Source organism: Perissodus microlepis, chromosome 23, assembly GCF_051167445.1.
Source record: "Perissodus microlepis isolate ML-2025 ecotype Zambia chromosome 23, ASM5116744v1, whole genome shotgun sequence".
Classification (NCBI taxonomy): Eukaryota; Metazoa; Chordata; class Actinopteri; order Cichliformes; family Cichlidae; genus Perissodus; species Perissodus microlepis.
The window spans coordinates 1530676-1552929 of NC_140482.1; the positions used below are offsets into that span (position 1 = coordinate 1530676).

Sequence of the window (22254 nt, forward strand, 5' to 3'; positions counted from 1 at the left end):
ACAGACATTTTCTACATTTACAGAATAAATAAGTTTGTGTATTTCCTAAATATTTCGTTCTTGTTGTTTTTTCGTTTTGTTTTGCACAAAAGCGAAATGCAATGAGGAGCGTTGTCATGAAGCTTTTCCTGAAGCTGCCTCCACTGAGTGAGCAGCGGCGCCCTCTGCAGTTTGTGCGTGGAAGTGCAAAAGCTTACAGCACCTGGTATTCCCAGGCGGTCTCCCATCCAAGTACTGACCAGGCCCGACCCTGCTTAGCTTCCAAGATCAGACGAGATCGGGCGTGTTCAGGGTGGTATGGCCGTAAGCGAGGGAAGCCCGCAATAAAAGACCTTTTATACTTGGCAAATGTCACACACTTTAAAATATAGTATTGTGCTAAGCTTCACATGTTACAGCGAAAACATGCAAACCTTTGTTGCGAACTGCAGCTTCAACACTGAGCTGTAAAAATGCTTTTCCCGCGGTAACGTCACCATAATAACACATGTTAGTTTCTCACAGCACAGTGTTAAAGTGACAGAGAGCACACAGTGTGTTAGGACCATTTGGAAGTCCAACATTTTTGTGGTTTGGACAATTCAACGTATATACAGGACATTAAAAAAACGTAAGCGTGACTGTGTCATCACAGCATGTATAAAAAGGCTGTTTGTGAAGCAGTCCCTCGCTTACGGCCACACCACCCTGAACACGCCCGATCTCGTCTGATCTCAGAAGCCAAGCTGGGTCGGGCCTGGTCAGTACTTGGATGGGAGACCGCCTGGGAACACCAGGTGCCGTAAGCCTTTGCACTTCAACACACAAATGACAGTTGAAACGGATCTGAGGCACTCTTTAAGCTCATTTTCGAATAGGATGGTTAGTGAGTCTTGCGCAAAGAGCTCTTCCACTGATGTAGTAATGTCAAATTCTTCAAGCGTTACATCAATATCACTGTACGTGCACAGAGCACCTGTAGATGTTTTTGTGCAAACACTCACAATTGTTTATGACGTGAATATTGCAGCATTAAGTATGCATTATAACTGTGCTGTCATGTGCAGCTATTAAAAAAAGTAGAAACTAATCAATATCCTTCACTCTAAATTGTTTTTTAAATCCCAATAAATGGGTTACAGTATCTACATGAACCCCGTTCTCGAGGAAGCCTCTCGCTTACGGCCATACCACGCCTGTTCTCATCTGATCTCTGAAGCTAAGCAGGGGCGGTCCTGCATAGTAGCGTCACCTTCACCTTGCTCCATGTTAGAAACTCCATGATATCGTGTTCCCTGCTCAGGGTAGCACACTGATGCGCATTTATTCAGTATTCTTCGGGACTGCAGTCGGCAGCCAAGAAGAGTTAAAACTGGTTGCACATGGGTGTCAGGTTGACACTGCGCCCGCTGCACGCTACAAGGTTAACAAGTTCCTCTCTACTGAGCCCAGACGGACTAGCCACAGACATTTTCTACATTTACAGAATAAATAAGTTTGTGTATTTCCTAAATATTTCGTTCTTGTTGTTTTTTTGTTTTGTTTTGCACAAAAGCGAAATGCAATGAGGAGCGTTGTCATGAAGCTTTTCCTGACGCTGCCTCCACTGAGTGAGCAGCGGCGCCCTCTGCAGTTTGTGTGTGGAAGTGCAAAAGCTTACAGCACCTGGTATTCCCAGGCGGTCTCCCATCCAAGTACTGACCAGGCCCGACCCTGCTTAGCTTCCAAGATCAGACGAGATCGGGCGTGTTCAGGGTGGTATGGCCGTAAGCGAGGGAAGCCCGCAATAAAAGACCTTTTATACTTGGCAAATGTCACACAGTTTAAAATATAGTATTGTGCTAAGCTTCACATGTTACAGCGAAAACATGCAAACCTTTGTTGCGAACTGCAGCTTCAACACTGAGCTGTAAAAATGCTTTTCCCGCGGTAACGTCACCATAATAACACATGTTAGTATCTCACAGCACAGTGTTAAAGTGACAGAGAGCACACAGTGTGTTAGGACCATTTGGAAGTCCAACATTTTTGTGGTTTGGACAATTCAACGTATATACAGGACATTAAAAAAACGTAAGCGTGACTGTGTCATCACAGCATGTATAAAAAGGCTGTTTGTGAAGCAGTCCCTCGCTTACGGCCACACCACCCTGAACACGCCCGATCTCGTCTGATCTTGGAAGCCAAGCTGGGTCGGGCCTGGTCAGTACTTGGATGGGAGACCGCCTGGGAACACCAGGTGCCGTAAGCCTTTGCACTTCAACACACAAATGACGGTTGAAACGGATCTGAGGCTCTCTTTAAGCTCATTTTCGAATAGGATGGTTAGTGAGTCTTGCGCAAAGAGCTCTTCCACTGATGTAGTAATGTCAAATTCTTCAAGCGTTACATCAATATCACCGTACATGCACAGAGCACCTGTAGATGTTTTTGTGCAAACACTCACAATTGTTTATGGCGTGAATATTGCAGCATTAAGTATGCATTATAACTGTGCTGTCATGTGCAGCTATTAAAAAAAGTAGAAACTAATCAATATCCTTCACTCTAAATTGTTTTTTAAATCCCAATAAATGGGTTTCAGTATCTACATGAACCTGTTCTCGAGGAAGCCTCTCGCTTACGGCCATACCAGCCTGTTCTCATCTGATCTCTGAAGCTAAGCAGGGGCGGTCCTGCATAGTAGCGTCACCTTCACCTTGCTCCATGTTAGAAACTCCATGATATCGTGTTCCCTGCTCAGGGTAGCACACTGATGCGCATTTATTCAGTATTCTTCGGGACTGCAGTCGGCAGCCAATAAGAGTTAAAACTGGTTGCACATGGGTGTCAGGTTGACACTGCGCCCGCTACAAGGTTAACAAGTTCCTCTCTACTGAGCCCAGACGGACTAGCCACAGACATTTTCTACATTTACAGAATAAATAAGTTTGTGTATTTCCTAAATATTTCGTTCTTGTTGTTTTTTTGTTTTGTTTTGCACAAAAGCGAAATGCAATGAGGAGCGTTGTCATGAAGCTTTTCCTGAAGCTGCCTCCACTGAGTGAGCAGCGGCGCCCTCTGCAGTTTGTGTGTGGAAGTGCAAAAGCTTACAGCACCTGGTATTCCCAGGCGGTCTCCCATCCAAGTACTGACCAGGCCCGACCCTGCTTAGCTTCCGAGATCAGACGAGATCGGGCGTGTTCAGGGTGGTATGGCCGTAAGCGAGGGAAGCCCGCAATAAAAGACCTTTTATACTTGGCAAATGTCACACAGTTTAAAATATAGTATTGTGCTAAGCTTCACATGTTACAGCGAAAACATGCAAACCTTTGTTGCGAACTGCAGCTTCAACACTGAGCTGTAAAAATGCTTTTCCCGCGGTAACGTCACCATAATAACACATGTTAGTTTCTCACAGCACAGTGTTAAAGTGACAGAGAGGACACAGTGTGTTAGGACCATTTGGAAGTCCAACATTTTTGTGGTTTGGACAATTCAACGTATATACAGGACATTAAAAAAACGTAAGCGTGACTGTGTCATCACAGCATGTATAAAAAGGCTGTTTGTGAAGCAGTCCCTCGCTTACGGCCACACCACCCTGAACACGCCCGATCTCGTCTGATCTCGGAAGCCAAGCTGGGTCGGGCCTGGTCAGTACTTGGATGGGAGACCGCCTGGAACACCAGGTGCCGTAAGCCTTTGCACTTCAACACACAAATGACAGTTTAAATGTTGAAACGGATCTGAGGCACTCTTTAAGCTCATTTTCGAATAGGATGGTTAGTGAGTCTTGCGCAAAGAGCTCTTCCACTGATGTAGTAATGTCAAATTCTTCAAGCGTTACATCAATATCACCGTACGTGCACAGAGCACCTGTAGATGTTTTTGTGCAAACACTCACAATTGTTTATGACGTGAATATTGCAGCATTAAGTATGCATTATAACTGTGCTGTCATGTGCAGCTATTAAAAAAAGTAGAAACTAATCAATATCCTTCACTCTAAATTGTTTTTTAAATCCCAATAAATGGGTTACAGTATCTACATGAACCCCGTTCTCGAGGAAGCCTCTCGCTTACGGCCATACCACGCCTGTTCTCATCTGATCTCTGAAGCTAAGCAGGGGCGGTCCTGCATAGTAGCGTCACCTTCACCTTGCTCCATGTTAGAAACTCCATGATATCGTGTTCCCTGCTCAGGGTAGCACACTGATGCGCATTTATTCAGTATTCTTCGGGACTGCAGTCGGCAGCCAATAAGAGTTAAAACTGGTTGCACATGGGTGTCAGGTTGACACTGCGCCCGCTGCACGCTACAAGGTTAACAAGTTCCTCTCTACTGAGCCCAGACGGACTAGCCACAGACATTTTCTACATTTACAGAATAAATAAGTTTGTGTATTTCCTAAATATTTCGTTCTTGTTGTTTTTTTGTTTTGTTTTGCACAAAAGCGAAATGCAATGAGGAGCGTTGTCATGAAGCTGCCTCCACTGAGTGAGCAGCGGCGCCCTCTGCAGTTTGTGTGTGGAAGTGCAAAAGCTTACAGCACCTGGTATTCCCAGGCGGTCTCCCATCCAAGTACTGACCAGGCCAGACCCTGCTTAGCTTCCGAGATCAGACGAGATCGGGCGTGTTCAGGGTGGTATGGCCGTAAGCGAGGGAAGCCCGCAATAAAAGACCTTTTATACTTGGCAAATGTCACACACTTTAAAATATAGTATTGTGCTAAGCTTCACATGTTACAGCGAAAACATGCAAACCTTTGTTGCGAACTGCAGCTTCAACACTGAGCTGTAAAAATGCTTTTCCCGCGGTAACGTCACCATAATAACACATGTTAGTTTCTCACAGCACAGTGTTAAAGTGACAGAGAGCACACAGTGTGTTAGGACCATTTGGAAGTCCAACATTTTTGTGGTTTGGACAATTCAACGCATATACAGGACATTAAAAAAACGTAAGCGTGACTGTGTCATCACAGCATGTATAAAAAGGCTGTTTGTGAAGCAGTCCCTCGCTTACGGCCACACCACCCTGAACACGCCAGATCTCGTCTGATCTCGGAAGCCAAGCTGGGTCGGGCCTGGTCAGTACTTGGATGGGAGACCGCCTGGGAACACCAGGTGCCGTAAGCCTTTGCACTTCAACACACAAATGACAGTTGAAACGGATCTGAGGCACTCTTTAAGCTCATTTTCGAATAGGATGGTTAGTGAGTCTTGCGCAAAGAGCTCTTCCACTGATGTAGTAATGTCAAATTCTTCAAGCGTTACATCAATATCACCGTACGTGCACAGAGCACCTGTAGATGTTTTTGTGCAAACACTCACAATTGTTTATGACGTGAATATTGCAGCATTAAGTATGCATTATAACTGTGCTGTCATGTGCAGCTATTAAAAAAAGTAGAAACTAATCAATATCCTTCACTCTAAATTGTTTTTTAAATCCCAATAAATGGGTTACAGTATCTACATGAACCCCGTTCTCGAGGAAGCCTCTCGCTTACGGCCATACCAGCCTGTTCTCATCTGATCTCTGAAGCTAAGCAGGGGCGGTCCTGCATAGTAGCGTCACCTTCACCTTGCTCCATGTTAGAAACTCCATGATATCGTGTTCCCTGCTCAGGGTAGCACACTGATGCGCATTTATTCAGTATTCTTCGGGACTGCAGTCGGCAGCCAATAAGAGTTAAAACTGGTTGCACATGGGTGTCAGGTTGACACTGCGCCCGGTGCACACTACAAGGTTAACAAGTTCCTCTCTACTGAGCCCAGACGGACTAGCCACAGACATTTTCTACATTTACAGAATAAATAAGTTTGTGTATTTCCTAAATATTTCGTTCTTGTTGTTTTTTTGTTTTGTTTTGCACAAAAGCGAAATGCAATGAGGAGCGTTGTCATGAAGCTTTTCCTGACGCTGCCTCCACTGAGTGAGCAGCGGCGCCCTCTGCAGTTTGTGTGTGGAAGTGCAAAAGCTTACAGCACCTGGTATTCCCAGGCGGTCTCCCATCCAAGTACTGACCAGGCCCGACCCTGCTTAGCTTCCGAGATCAGACGAGATCAGGCGTGTTCAGGGTGGTATGGCCGTAAGCGAGGGAGGCCCGCAATAAAAGACCTTTTATACTTGGCAAATGTCACACAGTTTAAAATATAGTATTGTGCTAAGCTTCACATGTTACAGCGAAAACATGCAAACCTTTGTTGCGAACTGCAGCTTCAACACTGAGCTGCAAAAATGCTTTTCCCGCGGTAACGTCACCATAATAACACATGTTAGTTTCTCACAGCACAGTGTTAAAGTGACAGAGAGCACACAGTGTGTTAGGACCATTTGGAAGTCCAACATTTTTGTGGTTTGGACAATTCAACGTATATACAGGACATTAAAAAAACGTAAGCGTGACTGTGTCATCACAGCATGTATAAAAAGGCTGTTTGTGAAGCAGTCCCTCGCTTACGGCCACACCACCCTGAACACGCCCGATCTCGTCTGATCTCGGAAGCCAAGCTGGGTCTGGCCTGGTCAGTACTTGGATGGGAGACCGCCTGGGAACACCAGGTGCCGTAAGCCTTTGCACTTCAACACACAAATGACAGTTGAAACGGATCTGAGGCACTCTTTAAGCTCATTTTCGAATAGGATGGTTAATGAGTCTTGCGCAAAGAGCTCTTCCACTGATGTAGTAATGTCAAATTCTTCAAGCGTTACTGTCCGAAAGCCTCCTTATATTTCAATCGCATCGCTATAAGTGGAACGTTAATTTCTGCCGATAAGTTCCACTTTTTTCTTACTGTTTGCTGCGGTGATGACGTCACATGCTTTTACGACGGTCCTGCCGTATCACGAGTCGGAGGAGCACTAGGCATGTTTTTCTTCATGAGTGTGGGGGAATAGCGATCTCCAGCCGTGTGCGTTCCTGTGCAAATGTGAGTCAAAATCCCTCCAGTTCTACGAGTCTATTTCCACTTATAGCACGGGTTGTACTTTGACGTTAATTACAGGTGGTTTATGCTAGGAGATTTATCGAGATTGGTAGAGGCATGTGACTTACCACCGTAGCATTTGTTGCGGGTTGGATCTGTGTACCGCAGTCGTGTTATTTAGCCACTAGAGGGCACTGAAGACCATGTAATTGCTGACCTTTCCTAATTTGGGGGCATTAGGTCTTTTCTGTTGTCTGAGATATGCAGATATTCTTGTTTCCTGCCTGTTCAAATGGGATTGTGGGACTTTCTTATGTCAGAGCATTCAGCTGATTATTTGTGTTACAGTTCATTATATTGGCATGATGTTGGGAAGTGACGATTGTTATATTTACATGTGAAAATTGTTTCTCCTTGTTTCTTGTTATTCAGAACCACACGTCTGTCCACCCCTCCCACATTTGTTAAGTATGCCCACTGCTGTACTGTTGAGCTGCTGTTGACTTCCATTAAAGTATATCCGGACATCACTCTCTGTGCCTCACTCTCTGACCGGAGTTTAAGTCCTGAGGGAGCTATCATCCCAGCATCCCAGAGATAACTCTCTAACAAGTGGTCCTTCGAGCCGGATGATAGCTACACTGAGGACGACATGGAGTTTAAGCACCAGGATATCCCTGACATATCCGTGCGACGGAAAACTCAGCGAGAGAGACATCACCCGGCTTACTTTGATGATTATGAAGTTGAATACCAACCCAAATCAGGTACATCCACTGATAAACCAACAGCAGGTGCAGAGGCAGGGATGGCTATAGATCAGCGCTCTGCCAAGCAGCGCTCGACCTCTTCACGATCACATGCCTCAGGTTCTCAATGCAGCAAACCTAGATCCCAGGCTAGTGGTCACTCACCTTCGGGAGGCTCTATCATCGCAGGGCTAACTGATTTGCAGACAGCGATGTTGGAAGAGAAGATGAAGGGCATGGAGCTAGCAGAATTGCAGCGGCAGATGATGGAAGAGAGCCTAGCTGAGGAACAGTGTTTAATCTTGGATGCTCAGGCCCGGGAAGCCCTCAGTAAGAAGGAAGAACTATACATGCAGCAAGAAAGGCAATGACGTCAATTAGACGAAGAGGCACGTACTGCTCACAACACCAGAGAATCTATTATCAGACGTCTATCAATGCAGCGTCGACTCAAAGAGAAGGAGATGGAGCTAAAGAAAGCTTCCCTCATTGCTGCTTTTCTTCGTGATCAGGAAGATGGGCTGCCACCACCTAGACCTTTAAATAACTGTGAGTATGACTCGGGGCTTCAGGCTTACAGCAGTGGTGTAAACTCCCAAGTGAATCTGTCAGAGCAGCCAGCACATAACGGACAGCGACGTAATATGACCAGCAATGCGAATGCTTTCCCACCTTCGATCTTGCCAGTGGATGCATCAGTACCAGATACGCAGCCCTTACATCCCACCAGCTCCTCGGCTGACCTGGAGCCAGTATCTGAACCTCTCCATGGGTGTCCAACGCAACATACCAGTCCCACTATGGATACTCCCTCAGCTGGTCATCAGTATGGTCAGCAGCTAGGTGGAAATCACCCCCCTATTACCTACTCGACTCAGACTCTCCAACCTGCAGCAGAGGACAGCTCTAATATCCCTAACCGACAATCACAGCCTCCTGGAAAGGTGAAACATCAGGGATGGCTTCCTCCAGTGCCATACTCAACACCTAATCAGTTTCTACCGCTTCCTGATTTACAGTCCCGCCTGCGGGATAAAGTCGGACCAGCTGGCTGTGGGCCCACGGCGCCGTCTTTACAGTCAGAGATACCGTTGCCACCTACTGACAGCAATGGCAACAACTTGATGGAACTGCTAATTGCCAGCTCGTATGGGATCCCCAAGCCAGCACTACCTTCTTTCGCCAGTGGTAAGGAAAGTGATTTTGCACTTCTTAAGATGGCTCTGGACAGTCTGCTTGGCAGCCATACTCATCTCACAGAGCAGTTCAAATATCAAATCCTTCTGGAGCAGTTAAAACTACCAAGTGCTTACAAACTAGCACAAGCATATATGCATGATCCCCTGCCATATACTACAGCACTCCAGGCTCTCCAAGACAAATATGGTCAACCTCGTCAGCTCGTACAGAGTGAACTTGGATCTATCCTGAACTCTCCCCAAATCCGGGTGGGGGACCCAGAAGCCTTCGACAATTTTGCTCTGGATGTGCAGGCTTTAGTAGGTATGCTTCGATCACTGGAAGGTGAAAACGGCTACGAACTGCGATGTGGCTCTCATGTCAATAAGTTACTGAGTAAGCTCCCAGCAAGCTACAGAGATGGGTTTGTTGAGTACAGCCTCAGTCGTGGGATACTGAGAACTGGAACTGACAAGACATATACCCTGCCAGATTTTTCGGCCTGGCTCCAAGTGAAGTCGCAGGCCAAGCGCATATCCAGTAGGGCAGCTGACATGTTTCAGGATCAGACCAAACAAGGTCAGAAAGGCAGGAAAAGCCAAAGATATCCTTCCACTGTGTATTACAACACAGACAACAGGAAGGGGGATGGAGCTCAGCTGGAACCAGGTCATTGGACACCTCCCATTAAAGGGAAGATTAAGCCAAAACCTTACTGTCCATACTGTGACAACCGTGAGCACTACCTTAATCTTTGCCCCAAATTTAAGACACTGTCCACCACCCAAATTGCAGAGTGGATGAAAGATAAAGGTTGTTGGCGTTGTGGACGGAATCACGCACCTGATGTGTGCACCCTGAAGGCACCCTGTAAAGTGTGCAAACAGCAACATCTTACAGTGCTGCATGAGGTTTGCCAACAGGAGCCCAGGAAAGTCCTGATGGTTGGCACTGCCCCAGATACGTCCACCATCTACATTGATCACCCAAACCGTCCTCATAAGGTCCTGCTAAAGGTTGTGAAGGTGTATCTGTACAATGCTGAGTATTCATTAGAGACCTTTGCTGTACTAGATGATGGTTCTGAACGATCCATCATCCTACCACCAGCCGTGCAGCACCTCAATCTAGGGAAGGAAGCCGAGACACTTCCATTAAGAACTGTTCGTCAGGATGTGATTCACCTGCAAGGGGCCTCGGTCTCCTTTGAGATTTCCCCTGCCCATGATCCTAAGGTGAGATACCACATCCATCATGCCTTCACTGCTGACAAACTGGGCCTCTCCAAACACAGTTATCCGGTTAAGGCACTCATGCAAAAATATGCACACCTGCAGGGACTCCCACTTTCCCCTGTCGACAGGGTGCAGCCTTTAGTCCTTATTGGCTCAGACTTCCCTCATCTGCTTGTCCCAACGAAGCCTGTACGGTCTGGCCCTCCTGGGGGTCCATTGGCAGTCTGTACCCGCCTTGGATGGGCTCTGCAGGGTCCAGCTAACTTAGCCCAGTTCGCTGTGGAAGAGCAACAGTGTCTCTTTACTGGGACCACAAGCAATGATCTCCTTCAACATGTAGAGCGATTGTGGAAGGTGGATGTACTCCCATACACAAATGTGAAGACCGCGACACGTTCTAAGGAAGATCAGAAAGCACTTGAAGCTCTTGAGCTGCGCACAACCAGGATGCAGGTGGAGGGAGCGACGAGATATGCAACGCCCCTCCTCCGTCGCAAAGACAGTCCTCGCCTCTGGGCACCCAGGCTGACCTTGCTACCACAGCTACGGAGTACTGAACGTCAGATAGCGAGAGACCCAGGGCAGGCTGAAACCTATTGTCAGGAAGTGCATAAACTGGAGGTGGTAGGCTATGTTGAGAAACTATCACCTGAGAAGGTGGATTGTTCGGGCGAGTCATGGTATCTACCCCACCATGTAGTTCACCACAACAACAAGGCTAGACTTGTATTCAACTGCTCATACCAATACAACGGGCTAAGCCTCAACAGCCAGTTGCTTCCAGGTCCAATTCTGGGACCTTCACTGCTTGGGGTCCTCCTCCGCTTCAGGAAGCATACTGTGGCCATAAGTGGTGACATCAAGGCAATGTTCCACCAAATTCGGTTGCTGCCCGAGGACAAACCTCTGCTCCGCTTCCTATGGAGGTCTATGAGGAAGGATGAGGAGCCAAGCGTGTACGAGTGGCAGGTTCTGCCTTTTGGTACAACGTGCAGTCCTTGTTGTGCCACCTATGCCCTCCAAAGACATGTCAGGGACAACAGCCAGGGTAATGAAGATATCTTGGACATGGTGGAGAGGGCCTTCTACGTCGATAACTGTTTGCATAGTCTCCAATCTGCAGAGGAGGCTAAGACACTCATAGATCGGATGCGGGAGTTACTCGCCAAAGGGGGATTCGAGATTAGGCAATGGGCCAGTAACATTCCATCAGTGGTGGAGCACCTGCCAGTGGAAGCCAAAGCAGCCAGCACAGAGCTTTGGCTCTCCCAGCACAACCAAGACCCAGAAGAACCAGCTCTGGGCCTTCGTTGGAACTGTCTCACTGACCGCCTTGGATACAGGCATCGACTTGTGGAGTACTCTCTGCCCACACTGAGAAATGTTTACCGGGTGATGGCATCACAATATGATCCTCTGGGCTTCCTCATACCCTTCTCAACTCGAGCAAAGGTTCTAATTCAGGATCTTTGGAAGGCAGGAGTTGGATGGGATGAACAAATCCATCCTACGGCCCTACTAGACAGATGGACACAGTGGGAGAAGGAACTAGTGAACTTGCCACAGGTGGAACTACCAAGATGCTATGTCCCACCAAGAGCAGACGTCGGGAGACCAGATAGAGGGGCTCACATATTTTGTGATGCCTCTGAAAGAGCCTATGGAGCAGTAGCCTATCTGCGAACACAGGACTCCCAAGGCGACGTCCACGTGGCATTCATGATGGCGAGGTCAAGAGTAAGCCCCCGGAAACAGATTTCTATGCCACGTTTGGAGTTATGTGCCGCTCTTGCCGGAGCCCAACTGGCTAGAGTACTGGAGACCGAGCTGGCATTTCAACCCAGTGACATCACTCTATGGAGCGACTCAACAACAGTTTTGACCTGGATCCAATCTGATTCATGCCGCTATAAGGTCTTTGTTGGTACCAGGATTGCCGAAATACAAGATCTTACTGAGGTGTCAAGTTGGAGATATGTCAACACCAAGGACAATCCGGCTGATGACCTCACGTGAGGGAAAACCCTTCTCGAGCTGAGTCAACCAAACCGTTGGACTCAGGGCCCACCTTTCCTTTTAACGAACCCTGATACCTGGCCAACTCTCCATGAAGGTGAAGGTCAAGAAGACGATGGGGAGCTGAGAGGAACAGCATTCTGTGGAACCACCACCACATGCAGTCCACAGCAAACGGTGCCAATTTCCAATTTTGGCAAATGGAGTGAAGTGGTTAAGGCTACCCATCGGATCCTTCATGGGGCGGCTGCTGATCACGAAAACCATGTCATGACTGCTACAGATGCATCAGCTGCTGAGCTGCATCTCCTGAAACAAGCTCAAAATGATAGCTTCCCCGAGGAATTACAGGCCCTGGCTGCTGGTAAGGCAATTCATAAGCAGAGTCGCCTGCTAACACTTGCTCCAGAGTATGACCCGACTATTGGACTGATAAGAGTTGGGGGAAGACTCAGAAGAGCAGAAGGTCTGGACTTGGATGCCATGCACCCCATAGTCCTTGACCCGCAGCATCCGGTGACTAAACTACTGATCAGACAATATGATGAGCAGCTGTTGCACCCTGGGCCAGAACGAGTGTTCGGGGAGATGAGGAGAAAATATTGGATTCTCCGAGGAAGGGAGGCAATCAAGTGGCACCAGCACAGCTGTGGTGAGTGTCGAAGGTGGCGAGCCAGTCCTGATATTCCTCGGATGGCAGATCTACCCCCCGCGAGGCTGCGCCTATACAAACCACCCTTTTGGTCCACTGGAGTCGACTGCTTCGGCCCTTACAACATCAAAGTGGGACGGCGCACCGAAAAGCGCTGGGGTATCATATTCAAATGCATGACTACGAGCTGTGTGCATCTTGATCTGTTGGACAGCATAGATACCGATGCCTTTCTCATGGCTCTGCGTCGGTTTATTGCACGCCATATGAGATCCTATCTGACTGTGGTACCAACTTCAGGGGAGGAGAGACCGAACTGCGGTCTAGTTTCTCAGCTCTTGAAGCCCCCATTAAAGAGCAGCTGGCGGAGCAGAGGATTGAGTTCCAGTTTAATCCACCAGTTTCTCCCCATTTTGGAGGTACTTGGGAACGGGAGATAAGATCTGTGAAGACAGCTCTTCAAGTGGTGTTGGGAGGCAATACGGTCACAGAGGCAGTTTTGCAAACTGTGCTGATCGAGGTGGAAGGGATCATTAATGCAAAGCCTCTCGGGTATGTCTCTTCGGATGTAGCGGATCTGGATCCAGTCACACCCAACTTATTGCTAATGGGGCGACGAGATGCATCACTCCCCCAGGTGATTTATGCTTCGAGTGAGATGCTGGGAAGACGGCGATGGCGCCATAGTCAGATTCTGGCGGACCATTTTTGGTCCAACTTCCTGCGTCACCATCTGCCGAATCTTCAGAGGAGACAAAGATGGCAGGGGGAAACTGACAACTTAACCACATGACAAGTGGTTATGGTGGTTGACTCACAACTACCGCGAGCGCAGTGGCCTATCGGAAAGGTGGTCAGGGCCTGTCCAGGACCAGACGGTCGGGTGAGGACTGCTGAGGTGACAATCAAGGGACAGACATATCTTCGACCAGTTGCCAGATTAGTCAGACTCTCGGCCTGGGAGGACGATGAGGACTGTAAACCCAATGATGCTTAGACTTTCGGTTGAAGAGCAAATTTACTACTTAAATTTGGGGGCGGCTGTGTCCAAAAGTCTCCTTATATTTCAATCGCATCGCTATAAGTGGAACGTTAATTTCTGCCGATAAGTTCCACTTTGTTCTTACTGTTTGCTGCGGTGATGACGTCACATGCTTTTACGATGGTCCTGCCGTATCACGAGTCGGAGGAGCACTAGGCATGTTTTTCTTCATGAGTGTGGGGGAATAGCGATCTCCAGCCGTGTGCGTTCCTGTGCAAATGTGAGTCAAAATCCCTCCAGTTCTACGAGTCTATTTCCACTTATAACACGGGTTGTACTTTGACGTTAATTACAGGTGGTTTATGCTAGGAGATTTATCGAGATTGGTAGAGGCATGTGACTTACCACCGTAGCATTTGTTGCGGGTTGGATCTGTGTACCGCAGTCGTGTTATTTAGCCACTAGAGGGCACTGAAGACCATGTAATTGCTGACCTTTCCTAATTTGGGGGCATTAGGTCTTTTCTGTTGTCTGAGATATGCAGATATTCTTGTTTCCTGCCTGTTCAAATGGGATTGTGGGACTTTCTTATGTCAGAGCATTCAGCTGATTATTTGTGTTACAGTTCATTATATTGGCATGATGTTGGGAAGTGACGATTGTTATATTTACATGTGAAAATTGTTTCTCCTTGTTTCTTGTTATTCAGAACCACACGTCTGTCCACCCCTCCCACATTTGTTAAGTATGCCCACTGCTGTACTGTTGAGCTGCTGTTGACTTCCATTAAAGTATATCCGGACATCACTCTCTGTGCCCCACTCTCTGACCGGAGTTTAAGTCCTGAGGGAGCTATCATCCCAGCATCCCAGAGATAACTCTCTAACAGTTACATCAATATCACTGTACATGCACAGAGCACCTGTAGATGTTTTTGTGCAAACACTCACAATTGTTTATGACGTGAATATTGCAGCATTAAGTATGCATTATAACTGTGCTGTCATGTGCAGCTATTAAAAAAAAGTAGAAACTAATCAATATCCTTCACTCTAAATTGTTTTTTAAATCCCAATAAATGGGTTACAGTATCTACATGAACCCCGTTCTCGAGGAAGCCTCTCACTTACGGCCATACCACGCCTGTTCTCATCTGATCTCTGAAGCTAAGCAGGGGCGGTCCTGCATAGTAGCGTCACCTTCACCTTGCTCCATGTTAGAAACTCCATGATATCGTGTTCCCTGCTCAGGGTAGCACACTGATGCGCATTTATTCAGTATTCTTCGGGACCGCAGTCAGCAGCCAATAAGAGTTAAAACTGGTTGCACATGGGTGTCAGGTTGACACTGCGCCCGCTGCACGCTACAAGGTTAACAAGTTTTGTGTGTGCGTAAAAAAGATTTGTATGAGTAAAAAAGATTTGTGTGTGCGTAAAAAAGATTTGTATGTGTAAAAAAGATTTGTATGTGTAAAAAAGATTTGTGTGTGCGTAAAAAAGTTTTGTATGCGTAAAAAAGATTTGTATGTGTAAAAAGAATTTGTGTGTGTGTAAAAAAGTTTTGTATGTGTAAAAAAGATTTGTGTGTGCGTACAAAAGATTTGTGTGTGCGTAAAAAAGATTTGTGTGTGGACTTAGCCCAAAAAAACCCTGCAAGTTACAAGTACGAATTTTGACCCTATTTTTCTTCCTTTCATCTGATTGGTCAATGTCATGTCAATCACAAATGTAACAATCCAATCAGAGAACAGATGGGTTTGGCTGTCGGAGGGGCGCTTTTTTTGAACTGCAGGTCTTTGAAGGGAATAAATGCCCTTTTACATGCCAACCGAGTTTGGTGATTTTTGTGTCACAGGTCTACGTGTTTAATATAGGGACTTCCACAGCCTTTTCAACAGCGCTGCGGACCGCGGGGTGGTGGCGGGTAGTGTTTTGGAAATGACAGTCTTCATTACAAAGCTTTCTTCGTTATGAATTAGCATAGATGTTTTTATTGAACATTTGAAGAACCAGCAAAAAAAACAGAAACTCTTGTAGAGGAAATAAAGTCAGAGATAGAAAAGACAAGGAGCAGGTGCATCTAGTACAGGTAGAGCTGCTGCAAAAACCCACAGAGCCCAGCAGCCAGCGCAACAAATTCTGGATCCTTTGCTTTTAGTTAGCAGTTAGCATTAGCAGCACATCGTGCGTCCGATGTGAAAGGACTTTTATGCTGCGCACTGTGACTCACAGCAATGGTCCCAGGTCAGCCCTGACTTTGTGTTAAACTAATCCTAAAGTAATAATGGTATTTCTAACCACTGACATGGCACAACTTTATCCTTTCAACAGCTGCTGAAAGTTAGGGGACCTAGCTGCTATCGGATATTTATATAGAGATCCTCCAGCTTCAAACTGTATTACCCTTCAAGGACCTGCAGTTCAAAAAAGCGCCCCTCCGACAGCCAAACCCATCTGTTCTCTGATTGGATTGTTACATTTGTGATTGACATGACATTGACCAATCAGATGAAAGGAAGAAAAATGGGGTCAAAATTCGTACTTGTAACTTGCAGGGGGTTTTTTGGGCTAAGTCCACACACAAATCTTTTTTACGCACACACAAATCTTTTTTACACACACAAATCTTTTTTACGCACACACAAATCTTTTTTACACATACAAATCTTTTTTACACACACACAAATTCTTTTTACACACACAAATCTTTTTTACACATACAAATCTTTTTTACGCACACACAAATTCTTTTTACACATACAAATCTTTTTTACGCACACACAAATTCTTTTTACACATACAAATCTTTTTTACGCACACACAAATCTTTTTTACAAGTACAAAATATTCATGACCACATTTTGAGCCCATAGTCTCCCATCCAAGTACTGACCAGGCCCCACCCTACTTAGCTTCCGAGATCAGACGTGTTCAGGGTGGTATGGCCGTAAGTGAGGGAAGCCCGCTATAAAAGATCCATCCATCGTATTATTCAAGGCGGGGTGGGGGAACCTATTCGAGGTACCATAAGGCAAGTGGTGGGGCACTCCCCTGGACAGGCACCAGTCTATCACATGGAGACAGGCAGTCATTCACACTCACATTTGCATCTTTGGTCCAGTTGGCCAAATAGGATCTATATATATATATATATATATGTGTGTGTGTGTGTGTGTTAGGTTAAGCACAACTAGCAGTAATTGCCTTGATTAACAAAGTAGTTGTTCAAACATCAAGATTTCATTGTGTTTTCCTGAAGTTTTTAACTTGTGTAGAATGAATTAAAACAAATTTCACTCTACATACTTAAATAAATCACTTCAAGTCAATGCAAGTATACTGCGTTGATCCAACATAATCTGATTACATTAAACCACCAAATGCAAAATGTGTTGGTTTGACATGGTCAAAAATGGGTTATTGTACTTTGTTAAATCACGTGGAAAAAGGTGCCATGATTAAATTGTGTTCATCCAACAACAGATTTTTTTTAGTGTAGGAGATGATCTGTTTGGCCTGCATCTTATCTCTAAGTCGCTTCCAGACGTAGGCCTCCTTCTGTGGGTCAGTGAACCCTCTAATCAAATCAAATCAAATCAATTTATTTATATAGCACTTTTCACAGGATAAAAACCACAAAGTGCTTCACAGTAATATAAAACAGAAATACATAAAATACATTAATAATAAAACACACAGCGCAAATCTAATTAAAAGCCAATCTAAATAAATGAGTCTTAAGCTGCTTTTTAAAAGAATAAATACAATCAAGGCAACGTAATGATGGAGGGAGAGCATTCCACAACCTGGGGGCCACCGCTCTAAAAGATCTATCACCTCTGGTTTTAAAATATGTTCAAGGGACTACCAACAGCCTTTGATTAGATGATCTCAGGCTGCGAGAGGGAGTGTGGGGTTCTGAAAGATCAGAAATGTAAGCAGGGGTATCACAATTCAAAGCTTTAAAAGTCAGTACCAAGATTTTAAAATGAATTCTAAAATGTACTGGAAGCCAGTGTAATGAACGTAACACTGGTGTTATGTGCTCTCTTTTTCGTGTCTTAGTTAAAAGCCTTGCAGCAGCATTCTGGACTAACTGGAGACGGTCAAGATTCCTTTTGCTCAAACAAAGAAAAAGGCTGTTACAATAATCTAAGCGAGATGAAATAAAAGCATGAATAACCATTTCTAACTCAGATTTAGACAGCAAAGTTCGCAGTTTGGAGATGTTTCTTAGCTGAAAAAGGCAGTTCCTAATTAACTGGCGACAGTGTTGTTCTAGGGACATGGCAGAATCAAACATCACACCAAGGTACCTGAGGCTCAGGTGAACAGATGAGCCAAGAGAACCAAGATGCTGTTTGAGTAGAGATATCTGGTTGTCGGGGGCAATAATTAATGTTTCTGACTTCTCAGAGTTCAACTGAGGTATCTCATTGGCTGCTGCAGGTCGTGTGGTTATCCAGAGGCGAGCAGAGGGAAGTAAGTTCCCCCTGTTGAGGTTCGTCTGCAGCACATCTACTGAGGTGGACTTTCTAGGGTCAGTTAAGATCTCAGTATTGTGGAAGTCCAGAGGAAGCTGACACTCATCCAGGCCATCAAAGATTAATATAACCTTAAAGTCTTCAAATCTGCAGATTCCTGCTTTTTTGGTTTCAGTGAAGAAATGATTAACAAATCCCACCAAGCTGAAATGTTCTTCTTTCAGCACATTAAGTTCTCTGAAGGTGATTGGAAATGTGAATTCGATGTCCTGATTGGCTTAATCTTCTGCCCAGTCCAGAGTAAACTGAGTCACTCTCCAACTCTCCTATATCTCTCCCCCACCTGCAGAGTGAACTCCTAGAGAGCAGAGACCCCCTGCAAGGATGTAAAAACCTCCCCACCAGCTGAAGAGGCCCCTAGTTCTGCCGATGCACCAGAGGCCCCCTGCGCCAAGGCTGTGCATGCACCCACCCAAAACCCAGCGATACACCAACCAGAAACCAAGCCCCCAAGGCTCAGCCAGAGCCCCGGCCCAGAGGCGGAGCACCCCCAGAACCCCAACAGTAGTTCTTTAATGTTAGTGGGGAAATCATAAACTCTTAAAGTCACCATGTTTCATATTTGACTCAGTTTTCCTGTTAATACTCCATCTACATCTACATCTTTAGTTTCAGTGTCTGAACTATGAACATTTTTGGGTCTGTAGTCTTACAACTGATAATTTACCCTCGCACCCACGCATGCCTCGTGAGCTAAACGTGTATTCACTAGAGTCACCCAAGTTCTGCTGACATGCTATTCTCTCAGTGAATTTGAGTATCTCACATGAACATAGTACTCATCTTAACTTTATTCAAATTAAAGCACTCACCTTCCAGGTATTGAGACTGATAATAGCATACAGTCAATAGCTGAGCATAATAAAGTGTTACTCTTCCCACTAAAAAATGTTCAGAGAGAGAACAAAAGGGAGAGATCGAGATGCAACTAAATCTTTCCTTTTTTTAACTTAATGCTTGAATATAAAATGCATCATTTCAAGGTTTGAGCTCATTTTTTACTGCATTCTTTCTATAAAAGAGGTGTTCAGGAAAAAGGAGCACTACATATATTTTAAGAGATTCCCAAGATCAGTCCTCCTAACTAGTCTAATCACAAAATTATCAAAGGAGACGGTTATTTGCGATTGTGGCTCAAGAGTTGGGTGGTCGCCTTGTAATCGGAAGGTTGCCAGTTCGAGCCCCGGCTTAGATAGTCTCGGTCGTTGTGTCCTTGGGCAAGACACTTCACCCGTTGCCTACTGGTGGTGGTCAGAGGGCCCGGTGGCGCCAGTGTCTGGCAGCCTCGCCTCTGTCAGTGCGCCCCAGGGTGGCTGTGGCTACAATGTAGCTTGCCATCACCAGTGTGTGAATGGGTGAATGACTGGTTGTGTAAAGCGCTTTTGGGTCCTTAGGGACTAGTAAAAGCGCTATATAAATACAGCCCTTTTACCATTTAATCCCTCTTGGATAAGTATAAATGTGTCAATAACAGGAACTATAATAGCATGTGTAAAAAGTTGTAGATTTATTTATTTTTTGCTGTGTTTTACTTGCATCTATCTGAAAGAGCGAGTATAAAAACAAAAAATTATTTTATATGACATGCTGGAATATGCAGAAAATAGGTTTAAATGTTAAACAAATATCTTCAAGACAAAGACTGCTGCATGTAATTTAATTTATGCTTAATGCAATGTGCATAAGGTTAAAAGATTAAAACTAACATAACAATTTTTAAAAAGAGACTTTTTCATTGAATTCAATTTTATATGATGGATATTGCAGAAAAAATAGAATTGGGCTGAAAGATCTATTGCTTTAAGTGTTCAGGCTGTGTATCATGTTTTTAAATAGAAACTAAGTAATAAGTAACTAATTACTTTTGAGAATAAGTGATCAGTGATGTAACGGGATTACTTTTTTGGAGAAGTAATTAGTAATAAGTAACTAATTACTTTTTTCAACTAACTTAAACAAAACTGGTCATTATACAGCTGTTAAACCGAGCTCTACAAGTCTTAAGTTGTGAAAAATAACTGGAGATAACTTATTATATATATGGAGATAGGCTCAAATATCACCTGTTAAAAATTGTGTTTTTGCTTTCTCCAGGTAAAAGTATCCTCCAGGTCCAGTGTGTGTGCTGTCTTTTGCTGACATCGAAACAGATTTCTGCAGGGTATAAGCAACTTTGCAACTTCAAGGTGAAGAAGTGTGATATAGTTTACAGAAAGTTTACACCCTCTATTGATTTCTGTTGAAATAAACTTTTTTAAATCTCACCTGGATATGGTTGAGCTGTATTCTTGCCAAACACTTCAGCAAAAGACACAGAGATCCCACTACAACATAGAGCTAAAGTTTAATATGACATTAGCATACAACAGGGAAATGGTTCTCAGAATATGCTAATATTATGGATGTCTGCTTCTGATTTGAATAAAGAAAAGTACTGTGGAGAAATTTGTGTATGAACAAAGATGTTGCAGTTAGCTCGTTTTGTGAGGTCTAATTTACATAACAGTTCACTGAGTAAAGAACAGCATAACTTTTGTACTGTACCTCCATGTGATCTGACTATAAAAGAAAAATGCTTTAAATTCCTGGATCACTTGACATTTATGAGTTAGTTTGCTTTAGCAAATTATATGTTTTGACATTTTTGTCAAATGAATATCAGATCACATGGCCAATATAGGATTCAGTTTTGTGTTACTGTATTAAATTCAAGCACCAAAATCTACATAATGATTAAATAATATCCCCCAAATGCGTAAAGGTTTAAAACAATGACAGGACAATACAGATATACTGGGATCACAAGAGTAATTCATAATGTTATAGCTCAGTTGCCTTTTGTATCAAATAAATTAGCTTCGTACATTGAATGCAGAGCTGTCTGTGAATATAACTGACTTCCACTGTCCAGATATGGATTTCGTCCCATGCTATCCTGAGCTAGATTATGTGAGTAGGCAAATTTTGTATAACCTACATATCATACATGCAGGGCTGCCTCTAGTGATTTCTGTTGAGATAAACTTTATTTTTCATGCAAAATGTAGAGGCTATCAGATGATGACCTTTCATGCAGACACTATATAATGAATCCACAGTATCCATTTACCAGCTTCAGAGAATTTCTCTTCCTGAAGACATCTTCGTCTACTGGTGTTTCAGCCAGTTAACCCACCACTCATCAGTCAATCAAAAGATTAAGGTAGGTGTCCTAACGTGGAAAAGTTTGGATTACTTGGAAAGCTATGAAAGCCAGAGCAGGATGTTTATTCAGAGTAATTACAGAGCATTAACCAAATACAAACAATATTTGAATATAAAAGTATTTAAAAGTCACGTATTGTTCTGTTTAAAATCTTGTTGGTTGACAAAGATCCACAAAGTAGATTTTTCAGAGCAATGTGCTGCATGTTTTTAATGATTACTGAATTAAATAAAATCAAATAAACTACTGTCAACTGCTCCACTAAAACTAAAATGAAACAGACTAATGTAAATGTTTTTGCTGCTTTTCTTCACCAGGGAATCATGATGGTTCAGTGCACCTGTTTACTGCTGCTGCTGCTCTCCACTGCTGTGTTCTCACAAAATTATGACAACTTCATAGTGAAACACACACTTGTGAAGGCAAATGATAAAAAAGATTGTGATACTTTGATGAAAGTTGTCAAAACACCTGCAGGAGAGTGCAAGGGAAAAAATACTTTCATTGACGAACGTGACGAGAAAATAATTCAGGACATGTGTAAAGATGTATCTAAAAAGCAATTCGTTAACTTAACATATAATTGGTTTGACTGTGTGACAAAAACTATAACGGAACCTTGTTCATACACACAAAAAAAACCTAATGAGAGGAAGAAGATACTATGTGAAAAAGACGAATCCAAGAATAAATTTCTACCTGTACACCTTGAGAAGGAGAAAGAGAAGACTCAGCAGTTGATTCCAGTTTGAAACTGTTGTGTTGTCTTAATTACTTGTTCAAAGAATTTCTTAAAATG

At 44.3% G+C, this 22254-nt stretch overlaps 10 non-coding genes across 10 annotated transcripts; 5 read left to right on the top strand and 5 right to left on the bottom strand.

The window, feature by feature from the left end:
• Positions 1 to 190: 190 nt before the first annotated feature.
• Positions 191 to 309, bottom strand: LOC146360685 (5S ribosomal RNA). Its single transcript, XR_014799622.1, has one exon. It is a non-coding gene; the product is annotated as a 5S ribosomal RNA (ribosomal RNA).
• Positions 310 to 669: 360 nt separating this feature from the next.
• Positions 670 to 788, top strand: LOC146360686 (5S ribosomal RNA). Its single transcript, XR_014799561.1, has one exon. It is a non-coding gene; the product is annotated as a 5S ribosomal RNA (ribosomal RNA).
• An 844-nt stretch (positions 789 to 1632) lies between these two features.
• On the bottom strand, positions 1633 to 1751 carry LOC146360687 (5S ribosomal RNA). Its single transcript, XR_014799623.1, has one exon. It is a non-coding gene; the product is annotated as a 5S ribosomal RNA (ribosomal RNA).
• Positions 1752 to 2111: 360 nt separating this feature from the next.
• LOC146360688 (5S ribosomal RNA) lies at positions 2112 to 2230 on the top strand. The gene has a single exon (XR_014799552.1). It is a non-coding gene; the product is annotated as a 5S ribosomal RNA (ribosomal RNA).
• An 835-nt stretch (positions 2231 to 3065) lies between these two features.
• Positions 3066 to 3184, bottom strand: LOC146360689 (5S ribosomal RNA). Its single transcript, XR_014799601.1, has one exon. It is a non-coding gene; the product is annotated as a 5S ribosomal RNA (ribosomal RNA).
• Positions 3185 to 3544: 360 nt separating this feature from the next.
• On the top strand, positions 3545 to 3662 carry LOC146360690 (5S ribosomal RNA). Its single transcript, XR_014799570.1, has one exon. It is a non-coding gene; the product is annotated as a 5S ribosomal RNA (ribosomal RNA).
• An 840-nt stretch (positions 3663 to 4502) lies between these two features.
• Positions 4503 to 4621, bottom strand: LOC146360691 (5S ribosomal RNA). Its single transcript, XR_014799544.1, has one exon. It is a non-coding gene; the product is annotated as a 5S ribosomal RNA (ribosomal RNA).
• Positions 4622 to 4981: 360 nt separating this feature from the next.
• Positions 4982 to 5100, top strand: LOC146360692 (5S ribosomal RNA). Its single transcript, XR_014799562.1, has one exon. It is a non-coding gene; the product is annotated as a 5S ribosomal RNA (ribosomal RNA).
• An 843-nt stretch (positions 5101 to 5943) lies between these two features.
• Positions 5944 to 6062, bottom strand: LOC146360693 (5S ribosomal RNA). The gene has a single exon (XR_014799620.1). It is a non-coding gene; the product is annotated as a 5S ribosomal RNA (ribosomal RNA).
• Positions 6063 to 6422: 360 nt separating this feature from the next.
• Positions 6423 to 6541, top strand: LOC146360694 (5S ribosomal RNA). The gene has a single exon (XR_014799567.1). It is a non-coding gene; the product is annotated as a 5S ribosomal RNA (ribosomal RNA).
• Positions 6542 to 22254: the final 15713 nt, after the last annotated feature.